Source organism: Falco naumanni, chromosome W (genome assembly GCF_017639655.2).
Source record: "Falco naumanni isolate bFalNau1 chromosome W, bFalNau1.pat, whole genome shotgun sequence".
NCBI lineage: Eukaryota > Metazoa > Chordata > Aves > Falconiformes > Falconidae > Falco > Falco naumanni.
The window spans coordinates 25,030,304-25,044,554 of NC_054079.1; positions in this window are offsets into that span (position 1 = coordinate 25,030,304).

The window sequence follows — 14,251 nt, forward strand, 5'->3', positions numbered from 1 at the left end:
TGGGAGGAAACTGGGGAAGGGGTATTACTGTAAAAGCCAGATAAACAGTGGTTTGCAGTTAGGATCTGAAGGTTGGTTTGTTGAACTGGGGTCAATAAGGTGCATCTTGCTGTTTCCTTGGAACTCTAATGTTACCAGATGTTGAAAATCACTCTCTGCTATTTGTATTTTGGTAAGTAGAGCTTTGCAAGATATTAGAGCTCCTCAACATTCCAGAAATGAAGCACTGCCATAGCATCTTGTTTCTGCATACTGCACACAGCTGAACTTCTGATAGAATGGACTATCCTAATTGTTTGGTATCAAAATGTCATTTGACCTAAGACAATGTTCACTAGGCTAGCAGCCAGAGACTCGGGAGTCCAACATATGTTGTTCATATCTGTTGGTGTTAAAGGTACTGAAGACCACTAAATTCTCATGGTACTGTTACAGTAGGTTTTATGGTATATATTACTACCATAAACAACCCAAACATTTGATCTAACTCTTTGTATAATGCAAACAGACTTCCTGAATGTGTGAATTCTTGTGTGAAATAAAAGCATTTTGATTTAGTTTTGAATTTTGTAACTGCCAACCACGGACAATCCAGAAATATCTTTTGGTGGTTTTGCCCATTAATAACACTGTTAATAATTTGTACCCGAGTCTTGGTTGAAACTAATGGGAGCTATAAAAAATAAGGTCTCTCATTATGATCATATACTTAGAACTCCTTTATAGCTGAATGATAATTATTAGAATTTTTTTTTTTAATAATAGCACAACCCTTTTTAATAACTAAAGTTTCTAATGCTAGGTGGTAGTGGTAGAATTTAAATTCTATCATCAGTGTCATTTAATGGACATGCACTTGGAGCATTTTTGTGCAATGTTTTCTTGAAATTGCATTATTGCATTCTTAGACCGGAACCACTGCTTATGATTATTTTTTTTACCTTTAGGTTTATTGTTAGCATTAATAAAAAGTTGGAAATTACCAGGATTATTCTTTGAGATCCGGGGTGGGTGGATGTGTTGTATTTAAAAAAAAAGCAAAGCAAATATTTCATATTTGTGAATATTAAAATGTGTGCATGCATATAAACCTGTGCTACATCAGGATATAAAACAAGCCCCATCCCTGGAAGTGTTCAAGGTCAAGTTGCATGTGGCTTTGAGCAACCTGGTCTAGTGGAAGGTGTCCCTGCCCATGGCAGGGGGTTGGAACTAGATGATATTTAGACTGTTTTATGATTATATAATAAAACTAATGGCTCTTCTGCGTCAGCTATTCATAAAAATATACAAAAGGGTGATGAGTTATGAAATCCAGTATCTGATATTAATGTTGCAAAATTGATCAACTTTTTTCTTTTTTTGCAATTATCTAGCTAAAATAGCACTTCTTCATCCCTTTTTCAATTTAAGCCTTTCATGTTTTAGAAAAATTAACCAGTAAATCACCATAAACTACAGCTACCTTAGTTTTTCACAGCACAGCAAAACTCATAAAAGTTCAGGTTCAGAATCAAAAAAGTCTTCAGAACAAATAATTTGGGCCTTTTTCCGGTAATGGACTTTCTCCAGGGAAACTTGAATGCAGTAGGCTGGTGTTAAAAGAGGACAGCTGCTCCTAGGAATATTGATTTGGTTGGAGAGTCCAGCCTGACTCAGAGTCCAGTCACAGGCTTTCCACATTCCATGGATTTCTGAGCAGAATCTTTTTCATAGATTCTCAGAACTTTAGAAGGTGCCAAGGACTCGTACTTGCATGGCAGTTAATTAGGATATATTATTTTCCTAGTGAAAGCAACATACAAAGGCATGTTATTAGGCATGTTTCACCTGCCCTCCGGATGATATCCTTGAAACAGGAAAAAAGTAATCTATTTGTTCTCTAAGTTATCATTCACAGCCTTATACAAGAAAAACAAAAATCTATGATAGTGAATCACCATGTATGACAGCATTGAGGTCTCCCATGAAATCCCTGTATAGGTTCTCACTAAGGACAAGGGAGGGAGTTATGATTCCTTTCTTGTTCCTTTGCATCAAGCTAGTCTAATGTATGGTTTTGACTTGCCCGCTCTTCAACAAATGTTGGGAATAGGGGAAGTCAGAACCTGTTAGCTGTACATTGATTTAATAAATGTTACGTTACGTCTAAAATGATTTTATGAGTGGGATGTCATTCAATCTTTCTCAAAAGGGATATGATGCTTGTTTTCAACTGAACGCTATCAGGAAACATAGTGTTAGCTGGGGAACAAAAAACCCATCTACACAAAGTAGATAAGCAGGCACTTCTTTATTGCAGTGCTGGGTGCTCAGTGGCATCTCCACAAATCAAGCACAACTATGCAGATTTCACTGTTACATTTATACACAACAAGTTACAATGATTGGTTAGTAAATTACTGCTGTGTCATCCTCTTCTGTTACTATGCTTGCACAGGGGAAGGGTCTTCACCTGGGCAAGGGTCTTCTTGACCTGTGAGTGTGTTCTTTAGTATCATAATGAAGGTAGTTCACTTTGGGACATCTGAAAAGTAAGTTTTGTTGCCAAGTTAGACAGCTAGATATCTGCCTTGCCAAGTTGTCCAATAACTCATCCTATGCACAATAGAAACCAGGTGCTCTGGTTATGGTCTAGAGAATAAGAGCTTCAAGTAATACAGACTCGAATGACAAGTAGCATAACAACCCATACATCATTGGTTAATAAGTGTTAACATAATACTAATGTAGAGGCTGGCTTCTTAAAATCAAGATGTTCCTATAGTTGTTTCACAAATAAACACAAAATATAGAAAGATTCAATAAAACTTTAAGACACTCTGCAACAATAGGAGGAGGGAAAATCACTAAAAAATCAAATGCTTTTATTTTTATCTGAAAATTCATGCAATTATTTAAATATAAACAGTGTTTTAGTGCCATCAAACTGCCTAGAATCCAAATTAAACTTCGCACTAGAGATGGTCATATTAATATTCAAGGCAAATTTGTCATGCTTGTACATCAGTTAACAAACAATATCATACATTTTTTCCATGGTTTATTCAGCTCTGTAGAGTATATAGACCATTTATTGGGTAATGATTTCTGATTAATAAATTATTTTTTTTATTATTTATGCCCTAATTTTGGGGCCAATTATAAATCAGTTCAAGTCTGTGGGGTTAACCAGTCCATTTTTACTGTTTAGCATTGCCAAGTTCAGAAAACAGGTCACCGTAACATATTAAAGTGTGCTGGGGAAGGCTATGTAACAGATCTTGACTTGCCATCACATGGCACGTACAGGACAACCAGGTGATCAGGCCCAGTCAGCATGGGCTTATGAAATGCAAGTCCTGCTTGTCTAATCTGATCCCCTATGACAAGGCGACCTGCATAGTGGATGAGGGAAAGGCTGTGGATGTTTTCTACCTGGACTTTAGTAAAGCCTTTGATGCCATTTCCCACAGCATTCTCCTGGAGAAACTGGCTGCTCATGGCTTGGATGGACATACGCTTTGTTGGGTAAAAAACTAGCTGGATGGCTGGGCCCAAAGAGAGGTAGTGAATGGAGTTACATCCAGATGGCAACTGGTCACAAGTGGTGTTCCTCAGGGCTCAGCATCAGGGCCAGTCCTGTTTAATATCTTTATCGAAGATCTGGACAAGGGGATTGAGTGCACCCTCAGTAAGTTTGCAGATGACAGAAAGTTGGAGGGGGGAGGTGTGTTGATCTGCTTGAGGGCAGGAAGGCTCTGCAGAGGGGTCTGGACAGGCTGGACCAATGAACTGAGGCCAATTGTATGAGGTTAAACATGGGGAAGTGCCGGGTCCTGCACTAGGGTCACAACAACCCCACACAACATTACAGGCTTGGGGAAGAGTGGCTAGAAAGCTGCCTGACAGAAAAGTACTTGGGGTTGCTGGTCGACAGCTGGCTGAATATGAGCCAGCAGTGTGCCCAGGTGTCCAAGAAGGCCAATAGCACCCTGGCTTGTATCAGAAATAGTGTGGCCAGCAGGACTAGGGAAGTGATCGTCCCCCTGTACTCGGCATTGGTGAGGATGCACCTGGGGTACTATATTGTTTTGGGCCCCTCACTACAAGAAAGACATTGAGATACTGGAATGCATCCAAAGGAGGGCAATGAAGCTGGTGAAGGGTCTGGAGCACAAGTCTTATGAGGAGCAGCTGAGGGAGAACTGGGGTTGTTTAGTCTGGAGAAGAGGAGGTTCAGGGGAGACCTTACTGCTCCTAGAACTACCTGAAAGGAATTGTAGTGAGGTGAGTGTTGGTCTCTTCTCCCAGGTAACAAGTGATAGGATGAGAGGAAACAGCCTCAAGTTGTGCCAGGGGAAGTTTAGATTGGGTATTAGTAAAAATTTCTTCACCAAAAGGTTTATCAAGCACTGGAAGAGGCTGCCCAGGGAAGTGGTTGAGTCACCATCCCTGGAGTTATTTAAAAGACATGTAGATGTGGTGCTTAGGGACATGGTTTAGTGGTGGACTTGGCAGTGTTAGGTTAATAGTTGGACTTGATGATCTTAAGGGTCTTTTCCAACCTAAATGATTGTATGAAAGTCTAGCTGTGATTTCCAAAATTATTTCAGTATTAAATATATGGTATAAACAATAAGAAATTTGCATCAGTGTTTTAGAGCTATTTAATTATCACCCATAAATTAAAGTCTTCTTACCAGTCTTAACAGATTAAGACAGGAAAGACAATTTTACTGCTGCCATTTCTTTTTGAAATCCATCAGGCACCATATATCATGACTGACTTGCACACTTCTAAAGCAATACAGTGATTCATTGGTTGTATCACATAAGGCTATCATCTCAAAGAAAGCAAATGAAGAAAACAATACCTGGTCAGTGCAGAAGTAAACCAATATAATTTAAATGACCTTTCAAATCACATCACTATGTTTACTTTTCTACTTTCTAATTTTCCCCTATTTTTTCCTTTGTAATTCAAAGTATTTCAAAGAAGGTAACAATCTTCTCTTAACCCTTTCACTGTTGTGGTGGGTTGACCCCAGCCAGCAGCCAAACACCCACCTTGCCTCTCTCTCACTCCTCTTTTCCAAGGAATGAAAGAAGTAGGATGGCAAAAAGACTCGTGGATCAAGATAATGACAATTTAATAAGGAAAGCAAAAGCTGCCTATGCAAGGAAAGCAAGAAGAGGAATTCATTCCCTACTTCCCATCAGCAGGCAGATGTCCAGCCACTTCCTGGGAAGCTGGGCCTCAGCACATGTAGTTGTTGCTTGGGAAGACAAACACCATAGCCATGAACATCCCCTCTTCCTCCTTTCCCTGAGCTTTTATTGCTGGGCACGACATCATATGGCATGGAATAACCCGTTGGTCAGTTTGGGTCAGCTGTCCTGGCTATGCCCCCTACTAACCTCTGGCCCACCCTTAGCATAGCCAAAGCAAGTCTTTGGGGGGAGGGCAGAGAGAAAGCCTTGACACTGAGCACTGTTCAGCCGTAGCCAAAATGGCTGTGTTACCAACATTGTTTTAGCCACAAATGCAAAACACAGCATCATACAGGTTGTTATGAAGGCAGTTAACTACATCCCAGCCAGACCCAGTACAACTGTCTTCCCTTTTTTATATCTTATTCAAACTTTTTAATGCTCCAAAACATTCTACTTCTTTTAGTGCTTGTATTTCCTTTTATATTCTATACCAGCAATAATGCCAAATAAGAAGCTTGATTTTCTCAAAAAAAAACCTTTCATCTACCTTCTTTACCTGAAATACCTTCCCAGAATGCACTTGTAAAGCCACTATCCATTTTCTCCCCAAAACAATATTTTTATTTTAAAATGCCAAAAATAATGATTAGATAGAAGACTTGTGGGAATTTCTAGTATAAAATTTACTTTTAATTCATGGCATGACCTAGTAAATAGGCAGTTGCAGTATGGCAAGTCTTTTATGATATTTCCACAGCTTTATCCTGAAGTATCTCATAATGAATGGAAATTAACTTACCTTGAGGGCAATTTTATCATAAATTAAAAGCATTCACATAGCAGATTAATATCAGAGTACTATGCAGTAAACATAACCCTGCTTTACCTGTGAGATGTCTTACCAATGTCTTACAATTACCCCTTATCCCCACAAAATAATTCAAGCTTTAAATGGATTGTAAGCACCATTTATATGTAGCTAACATATGGAAACCTTTTTCTAATGAAGGTTATATTATCCTACATATGATGATACATTTTGTTTACAATATCCAATTACAATGTAATTTTAAAATATATTCATTCCTTTGGCATCTTTTGACCGATGAACAAACTCCTACAATGGAAGAAGGCTCAGAGGAGATGGACACAGACAATGAGCTCATGAAGCTAAGTGAACAATATAGGGGGTAAACATAACTGTTGTAAAGAAATCTGAATTTAACAAAAAGGGGACTGGAGGGTGGCCTTTCTTTTAGATAAATGGATCAGCTTGCTCTCTATCAGTTGAGTGAATCAGCTGGTTGTGTAAAAGGCCTTCCCTGAGTTAAAAAATTGTGAATGTCTTCCTGAGCCAGCCACACCAGCATGGGGGAAATATATACATGGCTCAGCCCATCATAGAGTATAAAAACTGAGCAACTAGCAAAATTAACTTTAAAAAGAGCAGTGGACTTGAGCTGGCTTTAGCCCATATATTCCTTCCCAGCAATTGGGAATGCTTGGTGTCATGATGGTGAGCACATCTGTGTTGTGATCCAACTGTATACTACAATTGCTATATTGTGCTTGTGTTGTGATTTCAGTACATTGCTGTATCACTGCTGAATCAAGATCCTGTGTAATGTCAAATATCTTAAAAAAGTAAATTTGGTTTTAAAAACATTAAATCCTCCTCATGTGGAATATATAAAGGAACCTAGTCAGAGAGTATTGGACTCTGACATATATTTGGTACTCTTATGATTTTGTGTGTTCTAATACTAAATAGGCTTCTGGAACTACCAGAAGAAACAAGAAAAAATATAATTGAGAGAATTCTTAGAACAAACTGTTGAAGCAGAGTACAAGTAGTACATTGCTTCCATTTATTTGATGCTACAAAAGGCAAGCTCTACTATGCTAAACCTTACTCTCTTGGCAACTAGTTGATACATACAAAATATTCCAATAAATCATTTCTTTCTCCTTGGCTGACTATGAGCAGACCTGAAGGGAAAGATAAAAAGTTGCTGTTATTACATATAAAGATTATTACAGGGAGAGAAATCCAATTTTTGCACTAGCTACTGGCCTCTCTACCCAAAGACTCTAGCAACCACAGAGAAGCCAGTCATTTTATCACTGAAGAATATAGGGATATCTTTAGATAAATAATGCAATCTGCAGTTTATAAGTGTATTTTAACAGGAAAGTTCCTCACAGAATGCAGTGAAAACCCTCCTGGAATGTCTTCTATAGCAAATTCCTATCCAAGCTGTATCACCTCTGTCACCTGTGTAAGGCTGTAAGGAACATGAACACACATATACAGAGTACTCTGGATTAGGAACAGCTTTGATTTATGCAATTCAGAAGTCTGTTTACTAATTACACAAAGAAGAGGTCTTTCAAGTCTGTCATGGTTTAACCTTGGCTGGTAATTAAGTACCACACAGCTGCTCGCTCATTCCCTGCGGCGAATGACGGGACGCAGCTTGATGCAAGCAAATATCCATTTATTGTACAGAAGCACGAGGTTTTATAGACTTTCAGAAGCTGCGCGTTTTAAACAGATTGGTTCTTGAAGCTAAGCATTGCATACTAGGCAATCCCTGATTGGTGGTTAACTGCCATCAATTAACAACAAGGTGTTACCTTTCCTTGGCACCATCCCTCTCCCACTCCCCTGTGCTCTGTAAACATGCCTCATCATGTTAATTGTTGTCTAGACAAGCTCGAGCACATTCCCCTCAGCTAACTGATTGCCGCGCATGGTCCCAGTTTGCAGACCGCTCCTGCATCTCCCCCTTCCTGTTGCACAAAAAGAACCTTTGAAACCGAACAAGTAAAAACAAGGTATAAGTAATAGAACAAATAAAAAACCAACTAAGACGTATTATCAATGTCAAAGTAACCCACTGTCTTTGTTCCATACAATTTTACAATTTCCCCTTTTTGTTTTTGAACAGCTAGTACCAGGTTTGCCATGTTCTGCAGGGCCCTTGCAAACATGACAGCAACCAAGGTAATAGCAGACAAACAATACTGCCAATTGAATGAATGGATGCCAAAAAAGGCTGAGATTTTCTCAGATTCTGATAACATGTTGCTGCAATGGGGCGCCTAAAATCCATGCAGCACATACCATCAGAATCCTCACAGCCATGTCCTTGAACCAACAACAAAAAGCAGTGGCAACTTTGACTCACATTCTGAACTGCCTACCAAACAAGGTGATTTAACTCTAATGCTTTCCCTGCTGTTACTCTGGATAAGAGAAGAACCGCTGCGACACGTTCCCATCATAGCCTCCTACTACATTAGCATCTACAGAAAGACAATTATCGACACTCAAAGTGTAAACAATATCATCTTCTTTTGGATTAACATTATACATAGGTGGAAAGGCACACCAAACAAGAACTGGTTCAGTCAAAAAGTTCGAAACATAGCATGCCTTCTCTGAACATACCTCTGGGGTCATTCCCTTCATTCCTTCTCTTTTTTATGCAAAGAGAAAAACTTTTACCGTAACAAAGAAGCCCCTATTTACATCTCTGAGCCCGGACACAAACCGCAGCTGTATGCTCCACCAGGCTCAGGGCAGGAATCATTCATGCAGTTACAATGCTATATATCACTACAAGCATGCAGACACCTATTAAACACTAGATAACCATGTTTATCTTTCCTGTTCTCCTTCACAACACCTAGCTGTTCTCTCATCTCTTGTTAGGTCAGCCATTCCCCATTTTCCTCTCCTGTATATCTCTTCAGACATTCTCTATCCTCCCCTTTTTTGCTTGTTAGTTGCAAGGAGGCAAAGGGTGTGTGTAGCTGGGTGACCATGACCTGCTTTATGTTACAATCAACTAAACACTGGATACAGAAAAAAAAGCATGGGAGACCTAAGGCAAACGTCACTAAGGTGGTTAAAGATAATTATAATAAATCCTGTAATACTTTTGAGTCATGGCCCAAAGTTTCCCAGCCGTGAGAAGAGACCAAAGGCATCCCGCCCCTGGCTCTGTTGCAGATCTTTGTTTTAAGGCTTTTGAGTTTTGTATACTTTTGTAAATTAATTCACAGTGGTCACTCAGATTCACGTAACACATCCTATCAAAGTCTTCACACTTGTGTCCCTGTGCTAATAATAAAAATCAATAGCAACTCGGTTCTGTAGCAACATATGATGGACAGAATCAACATCTGTTAATAAGCCAGAAAAAAAAGAACAGTATTTGTAGTATTACTTTGTTTAGCAAGCTAGCAGCCTAATTTACTAAGCAAGTTAAGAGCGTGTACTATTCTTACAGAAGAGATTAGAGAAGCAAAAATCTGTTATGCTGCATTCCAGAACTCAGCCTGAGAATTACAGTCTGCTGTGAGTTCTGCGTTACAATCATTTGACACATGTTGGGGTTGCGATTGTGAAAGTTGCCCATTTACAATTTTCATTGGCATTATCACAGCTAGTTGTTTTAAAAGCAACCCTTGAGCTTCCTCTTGCTCGACTTGTTGCAAAATATTCTGAAGCCAATCAATCAAGTTAGTATTAAAGTTAGTGACTCTCTAGGACCCTGCAAGACTGTGGCAAGACTCCCGCATCCTGACTGCCTTAATAGCCATCTCATTCATTTGCAAACAGTTGTCCCTGGGATACCTTGCCTGAGTCACAGAATCGGCACAGTTAATTTTCTCCAGCCAACTGCTCATAGTTAACAGCAATTCCCCGATTAAGGTTTTCAATCAAGGCCACTATACATAGCTCACAAAAATCAAATAACCACATCATATACTGTATCAGTTAGTACCATACAAAGCAATAACTTCCAATCATGCAGTGTGAGCGTATAAGGCTCTGCCATCACTTCAAGAAGGGACATAGCAAATGTATTATGAATCCTCCCTTCCCGCACTGCTTTGCTTAACCCTTTAACAGCCTCGTATTGCACAGGCTGCCACTCTGCAGGTTGATTTGTCTGACAAAATACTGAACATGCCATAGCGACTCCCAAAACCCATCACTGAAGTGTTTCCCACTTGCATTCCTGCCACCAGTCCCTCAGACCCCCTTTCACCCTCCCCAAAAATACAATCAATGCATCAGGAGAGACAAGGGGGTGGGGGAAAGGTCTAGCTCCTTTTCCAGATCTATAGGACCTGGATCAAAAGGTTTATCAGTGTCAATGGAATCATTGTCCGAGTTGTCCTGTTCCCGTGCTTGCTCCTGTGTTGTGAGGGTCGCTGCAATCAGTGACAGAAGCTTTGGGGGCAGAGGAGGTGTGGACGGAATCGCCATCGCTGACGGTGTCTTGAGAAGAGTCGCGCTGTCGGTGGAATTTACAGCTTCCTCTGGTTTAGCACCGTTAGTAGAATTAGTCCACACTTGGCAAAGAGTAGTCAGAATTTGCCACCAAGATGCTAAATGCATTCCCGACACGGAGTTCCCCTCCGCGGCAGCATCATACAATTGGCTGCTGTATGTACACACTTTCATTCTTTCAAAGTCTCTAAAGTTTCTTGGCTGCTCACCTGTCTCGATGAATACAGGTGTTATCCTCGGGGTTTAGGTTGTCCGCCTGGTCCAGACAGCAAGACGATCGTTCAGCCAAGCCGTCTCCTCCGGAACGCAGCCCTCTTCCACGAGCTGTCTTTTTTCCGTCCTTATTCTTCCAAGGCTTCGGAACACCACCACAGGGGTCACCATTTGAGGAGACTGAGGCACGGACTCCCGGATCTGACTAGAAGACCCTTCATGAGTCCATATACGTCTCTTTCTGGGGACGAACCCTGATTCCCCATTACGGATTTCCCACAGCTCACCTCTCAACTCCGGAGGGATTTCTGCCGGCTCCTGCTTCCTTTCAGCAGATCATTCAAAGTTCTGTGGGATTCGCTGCATGTCGCTCAGACAGGCGATTCGAGAGCCCTTCACGTCAGATCCTTAAACGCATCACGTCGGGGTCACCAATTTGCGGCGAATGAAGAGACGGGACGCAGCTTGATGCAAGCAAATGTCAGTTTATTGTACAGAAGCACGAGGTTTTATAGACTTTCAGAAGCTGCGCGTTTTAAACAGATTGGTTCTTGAAGCTAAGCCTTGCAGGCTAGGCAATCCCTGATTGGTGGTTAACTACCATCAATTAACAACAAGGTGTTACCTTTCCTTGGCGCCATCCGTCTCCCACCCCCCTGTGCTCTGCAAACATGCCTCATCATGTTAATTGTTGTCTAGACAAGCTCGAGCACATCCCCCTCAGCTAACTGATTGCCGCGCATGGTCCCAGTTTGCAGACCGCTCCTGCAATTCCCCTCTCACCCAGAGGGATTGAGAGGAGACCTGGAAAGGAATATAAAACTCCAGGGTTGAGATAAGAACAATAGTTGAAATGGAATAAAAATGAAAGAACAATAATAACAATGATGACAATAACAGTTATAATGAAAAGGGGAAGGGAAAGAATAACATCCACAGGGAAAGGAACACGTGGTGCACAATGCAACTGCTCACCACCTGCCAACTGATGCCCAGCCAGTCCCTGAGCAATGACCTGCCCGCCCCAGCCAACCCCCAGATATATATACCAGGCATGATGGCCCATGGTATGGAATACTTCTTTGGCTAGTTCAGGTCAGCTGACCTGGCTGTGTTCTCTCCCAGTTCCTTGTGCCCCTCCAGCCTTTTTGCTAGCAAGGCTCAAGGAACTGAAGTCTCACATCAAAGCCAAAACACAGCACTGTACTAGCTCCTAAGAACATAATTAACTCCATCCCAGCTGAAACCAGGACAAAGTCCAAATAAGGACATTTTGGACTTAAACACACTGTTTTATTTTCTAACTTTATAAGATGTTACAGCATTGACAGATCAGGGAAGAGCGACTGACATCATCTACCTGGACTTGTGCAAAGCTTTTGACACTGTCCCACATGGCATTCTCATCTCTAAACTGGAGAGAAATGGATTTGACAGATGGACCACTCAGTGGATAAGGAATTGGATGGATGATTGCACTCAAAGAGTTGTGGTCAATGGCTCAATGTCCAAGTGGAGACCGTGATGAGTGGCATTCCTCAGGGGTCCATACTGGGACTGGTGCTGTTCAACATCTTTCTCGGCAACATGAACAGTGGGATTAAGTGAACCCTCAGCAAGTTTACTGACAGTGTCAAGCTGAGTGGTGCAGTTGACATGCTGGAGGGAAGGAATGCTGTCCAGAGGGACCTTGACAGGCTTGAGAGGTGGGTCTGTGAGAACCTCATGAAGTTCAACAAGGCCAAGTGCAAGGTCCTGCATTGGGGCAACCCTCAGTATCAATACAGGCAGACTGGGCAGAGAATGGATTGAGAGCAGTCCTGGGGAGAAGGACTTGGGGGTGCTGGTGGAGGAAAAGCTTAAGACAGCCTAACAATGAGCACTTACAGCACAGAAAGCCAATCTCATCCTGAGCTGCATCAAAAGAAGTGTGGCCAGCAGGTCAAGGGGAGTGATTCTTCCCCTCTGCTCTGCTCTTGTGAGATCCCACCTGGAGTACTGCATTCAACTCTGAAGCCCTCAACATAAAAAGGACATGGACCTTTTTGGAACAGGTCCAGAGGAGGGCCATGAAGATAATCAGAGGGCCTCTCCTATGAAGACAGGCTGAGAGAGTTGGGGTTGTTCAGCCTGGAGAAGAGAAGGCTCCTGGGAGACTTTATAGCAGCCTTTCAATACTTAAAGGGGGCTTGTAAGAAAGATGGAGACAGACTTTTTAGTAGCGCCTGTAGTGATAGGACAAGGAGGAATGGCTTTAAATTAAAAGAGTAGATTTAGATTAGATATTAGGAAGAAATTCTTTCCTGTGAGGGTGATGAGAGACTGGAACAGGCTGCCCAGAGAAGTTGTGGATGCCCCATCCCTGGCAGTGTTCAAGGCCAGGTTGGATGTGGCTTTGAGTAACCTGGTCTAGTGGAAGGTGTCCTTGCCTATGGCAAGGGGGGGTTGGAACTAGATGAACCCTAAGGTCCCTTCCAACCCAAAACATTCTATGATTCTATGTTCATTTTCTGCAGCTCCTAGATCTTTCTAAATATGGTGACAGTTCTAATAATTTTCAAAACATTATTATGGGATTATTCTAGGATGCTCAGAATCTTACCCAGGAACTAAAGCAAATGCTTTTCCAGCTCTAGTATTAATGCAAATTGTTGACATGAGAAATAAACACTTTGGTGACCTTTAAAAAATTTCAAGTTCATAATTTTAACTCAGCTCCCCCAAAAGTCTTATGGCTAGCGCTGTTACAAAAGGACAAAGAGTAAAACAAAACTAAGAGCCATGTAACTTGTCAAAAAATAAAAACTACCATGTTTCACCAGATGCAATAGTACATGCCACAAAATTAACTGGTACTATGTAGTGAAAAACTGTTCATCATACTGCTATTTCATTTGTTCCAAAGCAAAAGTTACCATCTATCTGCTTTCAGTGTAGTCCAGTGTCAGTCTGCAATGCTGAACAAGGACAATACAATAGCCAGATTTTGTAAATTGGGCTGCTATACAGATGACCCTAATTACAACATGCAAATTGTTGGTTAGTACAGAAGACACTATATTGAGCAACATAAACATGGGCATCCCTTTTTAAAGGTATACTATAAGAACAAAGTGTCTTGCAAACAGACTCCAGACATGGGCCCATTGAAGTAAGGATAGTGAAAGTGCATCCTCATCAGAGGCAAGGCTGGCTGACTCTCAGGAACAGCTGTAAAGAAAATCCATCACTTGCCTATTCATATGATTTCCGTAAAAGGTGCTGCTGACACCAACATACTTGCTCTGTGTGAGTGGGGAGAAGGAGACTGTGTCACTGTCTTCCCTAAGAGGGTCAAATCTGTTCACATTTTCATTGGCTTAATATTCTTGGTTTCTCCTCTAGGATTCACAGCTGACACTAGTTATTTCTAGGAGTTTTTCCACTCCTGTACTGACTATAACCCCTCCCCCATACCCCCCATACTCCAGAGGAGTCTGGAGCGAAGGAATGAAGTTGAGCCTGGGAAAGGGGGAGGAAAGGTGTTGTTTTAAT